The sequence below is a fragment of the Podarcis vaucheri genome, assembly GCF_965113315.1.
Source record: "Podarcis vaucheri genome assembly, chromosome: 1".
Lineage (NCBI taxonomy): Eukaryota > Metazoa > Chordata > Lepidosauria > Squamata > Lacertidae > Podarcis > Podarcis vaucheri.
In genome coordinates this window covers 134,870,494-134,877,481 of record NC_138759.1, presented here as the reverse complement: position 1 = coordinate 134,877,481, position 6,988 = coordinate 134,870,494, and the positions used below count along the sequence as shown (strand labels likewise).

General features: G+C 48.0%; 1 long non-coding RNA gene across 1 annotated transcript in view; it reads left to right on the top strand.

Annotated features, from left to right (window-relative positions):
* Positions 1–917: 917 nt before the first annotated feature.
* The window catches only part of LOC309525721, a 115,965-nt gene continuing 109,894 nt past the window's right edge, over positions 918–6,988 (top strand). Inside the window, exon 1 of the long non-coding RNA XR_014216503.1 lies at positions 918–985. This is a non-coding gene — a long non-coding RNA (uncharacterized lncRNA). The remainder of the gene's footprint in view (positions 986–6,988) is intronic.

Here is a 6,988-nt window from a genome sequence, read left to right as displayed (position 1 = left end):
AGGCAGGCAAGGAAACCCAGCCCAGCGGTTAGATTGGTTTCAACTAGGGCCAGGGCCTTTTCAGCACTGGCCCCAACGTGGTGGAACGCTCTGTCACAAGAGACCAGGGCCCTGTGGGACTTGACTTCTTTCTGCAGGGCCTGCAAGACAGAGCTGTTCTGCCTGGCCTTTGGATTGGACTCGGTCTTATGTTTCCCTCCTCTTATGGTCTTGATTTATCAGCTAATTTAAAATGAGGCTGCATTTTAAATTGCATTTTAACCTGTATTTTAAATTGGGGTCCCCCGCTTTCCCCCCTATTATGCTTTTATTGTGATTTTAGCCGCCCTGAGCCTGGCTCTGGCCAGGGAGGGCGGGGTATAAATAAAATTTATTATTATGATTATTAGGGAATCAGGTGGAGATCACAGGGCTCATTAGCTCTGGGATGAGGTTTGTGGTCACTTAGCTGGATGAGGCTCAGGGCAGGTGAGGGTCATAGCTGCACGGCTGGCACAAACTCAGATACATAAAATAAGATTAGGCAGAAGAAAAAGAGACACAAGGCAGAGGCACTGTGTCTGCTCAACGTTCTCCGCTGCTGGAGCACAGCTTGGCTGCTTTGGGGACCTCACAGGACTGTGACTTTGGGGCTGACCCCAGGTGTTCCAATCCTGGATCTTCTGCAGAGGGCAGAACCTGACTCTGCAGATTGACTTTGGACCTTGCTCATTGTATTGGACCTGGACCAATATTTGACCCTTTGGACGGTCTGCCTCCTCTCTAGTGTTGCTCTTGGGGCTGTGAGCACCATCAGGATTTACCTCTGGGTATGCCGGGGTTCAGGACAGTGAGTGGTGCTGTGGGCTTGCTGATCATAAGCTCAGTGGTTCGAATCCCCGTGACAGTGTGTGCTCCCGTTGCTCGGTCCCTGCTCCTGCCAACCTAGCAGTTTGAAAGCACATCAAAGTGCAAGTAGATAAATAGGTACCACTCCGGCGGGAAGGTAAACGGTGTTTCCATGCGCTGCTCTGGTTCACCAGAAGCGGCTTAGTCATGCTGGCCACATGACCCAGAAGCTGTATGCCGGCTCCCTTGGCCAGTAAAGTGAGATGAGTGCCGCAACCCCAGAGTCGGCCACGACTGGACCTAACGGTCAGGGGTCCCTTTACATTTACCTATGCCGGGGTCTAGTACAGTCAGGTTGTTCAGCTTTCAGTTTTGCACATCAAGTTATGAACAATACAAACGTACCGTATTTTTCGCCCTATAAGACGCACCTTTTCCACTCCAAAAATGAAGGGGAAATGTGGGTGCGTCTTATGGGGCGAATGCAGGCTTTCACTGAAGCCTGGAGAGCGAGAGGGGTTGGTGCGCACCGACCCCTCTCGCTCTCCAGGCTTCAGGAGAGCCCCAGCGCCAGCCCCACAAGGTCGGGGGACAGAGGGAGGCGGAACGCCGCCATCCCGCTGTCTCCCGAAGTGGTTTGGAGGCTGACGGCGGGGAGAAGAGCTCTTCTCCCTGCTGTCTGCCCCACCACTCCGGGGACAGCAGGGAGACGCGCTGCGTCTCCCTGCTGTCCCCGGACCTGATCTCCAGGCGGGCGGCGGGGAGAAGAGCGCTTCTCCCCGCTGCCTGCCCCACCACTCCGGGGACAGCAGGGAGACGCAGCGCGTCTTCCTGCTGTCCCCGGACCTGATCTCCAGGCGGGCGGCGGGGAGAAGAGCGCTTCTCCCCGCTGCCTGCCCCACCACTCCGGGGACAGCAGGGAGACGCAGCGCGTCTCCCTGCTGTTCCCGGACCTGATCGCAAGGCGGCCGGGGGGAGAAGAGTGCTTCTCCCCGCTGCCTGCCCCACAAGCGCCTGGGGGGGGGAAATATTTTTTTTCTTTATTTCCCCCCAAAAAACCTGATGCGTCCTATGGGCCGGTGCGTCCTATGGGGCGAAAAATACGGTATTTATCATTCCTGCAACCAATTTTGATGCTTGACAGTGTGTCTGTATTGTGGTCTCTGCTCTAATTCTGTATTCTTTAGTCTCAGCTTGGCTGTGAAACACTATTTATGCATCAAGAAGATACTGGCCAGCAATTGAAATTCTATATGCAATGAGGCTTTGAACTTTTGTTTCTTAAGCCCCACTGCTGTGCCTTGTGGCCAGTGAAAGCAAGGGCAGGCTGGTGTTGAAGGAAAAGGACTCAAAATCCCACTGGGCTTGCACCAGCCCTTGGGTGTTCCTAAAGGAACTCTTTGGATCCTTGTCACTGAATCGCCAAATACAAATAGTCCAATTTTGCCATAGTCTTTTAGCTCACTAGAAGGGGTGACATTGGAAGAGGCAGCACGCCGAGCTCTCTGTGTGACTTCCTATACCACAAAAGGAGGGCAAACAATCCTTTCCTGACCTGTGTTCCCATCCCTCTCCTTGCTGTGTATTTCACACAGACAGAGGCAATGATTTTAATGTCCCAGTGAACAAGCCATCAGAACACATCAACCTCAAAGACCAGACTTCAATAATGTCACATCCCCTCCGAGGCAGAGCTGAGGCAAGAAAAACCAATTCAACTGCTGTGCGCTCATGTCATGAATGCATATTATTTGTTGTTTCCTTTTTTTAAAAAAAAAGCATTCTTGGAGAACTAAGTAAATCTCTATACACAGCAAGCGAAAAACAAAAACAAAATACCCCTTTTATGTAGACATACCTACGGGAAGGCACAAAGAAAGGGTGCTCTCATTCTGAAAAGCAAAGAAGACATAATAGGAAATGAGAGAGCTGAAGTCATCACAGTCTCTGCAGAAATGAGCTGAGAAAAGCTCTGTGCCCACATGAGCAGATCTGACATCCCCCCTGGCAGGGAACCTAATAAATGGAGACACTGTCCACTTGGCAAAATGAGCTCAAGTTAAAAGACTTCCAAGCTGACAACTTTGGGTATCTAATAGTATGTTTGTTAAATTAATTATTTTTTATGCTGATGATTATTCCTGCCTCAGTTCTCCCTCTAGATCGTTCCACATGGAAATTAAGAAGATTGCTGGTTCACAATCATCCCGAGGACCAAACTAGATGTGACCCAGGAGACCCAGCAGAGGGGTCTCAGTTGTTGTTTTTTTAAGAAACAAACTGTAGTAGAAACGTGATTTGAAGGACCATGAATCAGGGGAAGGAGTGTTTAACTCATTCTCATTTTCCTTGTTGAATTCACCCCAGGTTGCGATTTACCTAATGATGAAATTCTGAATCTGTAAGATTTCTTTGGTGAGGCAAATAATAGCTTTGGGGTTCAGTAAGTTTAATGGGGGAAATGGCATTTAGTGTGGCAGCACCTGCCCCTTGGAACTCCCTGCCTATTGAGATCAAGCAGGCAGCTACACAGTACTGTTTCTGGTGTCTGCCCCAAACACTCCTGTTTAGAGAAGTCTACCCAGATGCTTGGGGATGTGGGTGGTGCTGTGGTCTAAACGACAGAGCCTAGGGCTTGCCAATCAGAAGGTTGGCGGTTCGAATCCCCGCGACGGGGTGAGCTCCCATTGCTCGGTCCCTGCTCCTGCCAACCTAGCAGTTCGAAAGCACGTCAAAGTGCAAGTAGGTAAATGGCGTTTCCATGCGCTGCTCTGGTTCGCCAGAAGCGGCTTAGTCATGCTGGCCACATGACCCAGAAGCTGTACGCCGGCTCCCTCGGCCAATAAAGTGAGATGAGTGCCGCAACTCCAGAGTCATTCACGACCGGACCTAATGGTCAGAGGCCCCTTTACCTTTACCTTTACCCAGATGCTTAGAAAGTTGAAATAACTTTAATCTGTTTTAGTATTGTAACTTTGGTATGCTTTAAATTAGGTTTGGGTTGTGATTTTTTCTTGATTTTACAGCTTTAGCTTTGCAAACTGCTATGAGGTTTTAGAATCAAGCGATGTATATGTTTTTATGCAATAAAATAAATAATATGCCATTTCCATGAAACAGATTCACTGGAAAAACACCCAAATATATAAATGAACAAGTTTGTTATCTAACTTGCTGGTCTAAGCTCCACTTATATGTAGGGCTACATCTTCCAAAAATCACTCTGAGGGCTCATCCAGGTTTCCTTTCATGCTTTTCCTTTCACAGGTTCAGGCTTTACAGCTCCATGTCTGAGTGTGGGTGGGTTTTTGCTTGGTTTGGTTTTTGCCCGGGTGCTTTCCTGCAAAAACCCTTTCTTCGTTGCTGAAAACCTGGTTTGCCATGTGCCCCATTTCAGCATCAAAGAGCAGGTTTTCCTGGGGAAAGCAGCGAGGCAAAAAAAGAGAAAACAGTGCTTGGACGGGGACTGGAATTTTGCATGGAGCCCATGCCTAGAAAGCTGTGCCTCTGACTACCCACTGATGGGCAAGGCTGCACCTACTGATTTTCTGTGCCTGTTAAAGATACAGGAGATCATTTATTGAGAGAGAGAGAGAGAGAGAGAGAGAGAGAGAGAGAGAATCTCCCCCTTGCAGCTTGGTGTTTTTTTAAATGATATTTATTGAAAAAAAGATTTTTTTTTAAATTACAAAGAAAAAAGACAAAAACAGAAAACAGAAAAAGAAAAGATAAAACCATCATTTTCAAATTCTCCACTTTCATTACCTTCTTTCCATGACCTCCTCCTCCTCCCATCTCTTGTATCTTGATTAATAATTGTCACAGCAAATCCTTTCCACTCCCCCTTGCAGCTTGTCAGGTCTGAACATTTTTTTGAACTTTGAGAACCATGTGCTGACAGCCTTTAGAAACATCTGGGCCTGCTCTTTAGCCAGTTCTGCTTTTGTTTACTGGTGAACTCTTGTGTCTGGGAGTGCGTCACTCACTGTGCCAGGGCTCAGAAACCTTTTGCCCTCCAGATGTTGCTGGCTGGGGCTGGTGGCATTGTTGAGTCTAACAAAATCTGGAAGGCCAACAGTTCCCCAGATCTGCACTACATTGTAAAAAAAAATTAACCTCCAGCATAACTAGCTCCGTATTACAGGTGCAGGACCCAGGGGAGAGGGTTATCAGTCGAAATGAGCCAGAAGCAGATTTTCAGTCAAAGCCAGGCTGGGCCCGAGATCCAAAGAACCCACCAGGGGAAGGCCGGGGGCACTGAGTCAATGTCACCATCCAAGAGAGCACTTGTTAGATGGCGGAGCAAGCACGGAGGCTAGGACTTTCTAGGGCCTAGTGGGTCAGGATTCGCCCGTGGGGTCCTTGATACTACAGCCTTGATAAAGCCCTTGAAATCCAGAGCTCAGTTTACCAGGCTTGCAGTAAAAACCAACTGGGTGGTCAAGAGGCGAGAATAATAATAATAATAATAATAATAATAATAATAATAATAATAGTTTATTATTTATACCCCGTCCATCTGGCTGAGTTTCCCCAGCCATTCTGGGCGGCTCCCAGTCAGTTTTAAAAACAGTACAGCGTTACATATTAAAAACTTCCCTGAACAGGGCTGCCTTAAGATGTCTTCTGAATGTCAGGTAATTATTTATCTCTTTGACATCTGGTGGGAGGGTGTTCCACAGGGCGGGCGCCACTACCGAGAAGGCCCTCTGTCTGGTTCCCTGTAGCCTCACTTCTCGCAATGAGGGAACCAGAACCTGACTGCTGGGAGCACAGTTGCCATGTGACTTGAATTGGCTTTCAGCTAATTTAGAATCTGAGGATGTCCTTTCTGAAATTCATCATGCTTCACACTGTCGGCACAAAAGAACATACCCAGCGGACGAATGGTAGACACCCCATGCAAGATCTGCTGTAGCATTAAAAACAAACACGAGAAGCAGCTTCTGTAGATCTTCCCCTCGTGGCATTGGTCATTTTGAAATGGGTAACAGTGGGGCACATGTTGCAACATCACAGCATGCCAGGATTGTGTGCATGGTGTCATTTCTCCAAGCTCTCCGTTGAAAGGAGAAGGAAATGCCACTTTTCTGCGATTCTTCCTTCTGCTCAGGCTGCAGTTGGCCCCAGAAGAGGACAAAAATTCAAAGCACCAAATATAGGTCATTCCTTCAGGGGAGGAGGGAGTGCAGCTGTGGTGTAGCTGGGAAAGGCAACTGCAGCTTGGCACAGACAGGCCGGGCTGCCTCCTAGCACCGCTCAATGTCATTTGTGTGACATCATGGGAATTAGTATTCAGCACAGAGGGAAGAAATTAAAATGCACACCACAGATTTCATTCCATAGACAAATCGCCCTCTCCCAACACTCAGCCGTGGGATGAGACATATGGCTTCTGATAAACAGAGGAATGGCACAAAAGGACAGGATCATAAGACACCACAAAAGAAAGCCACAACGAAACTACACAAAACAAGATCCGGAGAATCCTTGCCTCTAACTTCAGGTGCTTTTTAAACCCAAGGCTGCAAATTGCATGCTCACAGCAGAAAAGATTCTGGAGAAGGAGGCTGGGAAAACCATACATTCAGTGAGAAAGAAACAAGATTAGTGATAAGCCAAGTGTGGCTGGGCTGAGGAGATGGACCTGGGGCTTTTCTTTGCAATCCGAAAACAATCTGCCAGAGCTTTTGCTATTTGGCATTTTCTGTCGCTGTTTTTAAAAGATAGCAGCTTTTTCAAGCTAGCTTTTGAGCTTGTATTTGATTGGAAAGGACCATTGTAGACAGGGGGGCCAACTTGACTAAAATATTGGGGGGGGGCAGGTAAGGCCTGCCCCACATAATTGATACACACACCTCAGTTGAATGACAATGCCCATCAACTGGGGGGGAGTGGCCCCCTCAAATATTTTATCGGGGAGAGTCGAAGGGACCTCAGGCTCTAGGAGTTGGTTCCTAGGATTGTATAAATGCTTGCTACATTTTCCTTCCTCTTCTTCATGCAACAAGCGGCTAATGCAGAATGAGAGTGCAATACATGAGACTGTTGACCATTGGATGTTCACTGTCTTTCACTGAGACATAGAACTGGGGAGTTGGAAGGGACCCCAAGGGTCATCTAGTCCCACCCCTGCAATGCAGGGATCACAGCTGAAACA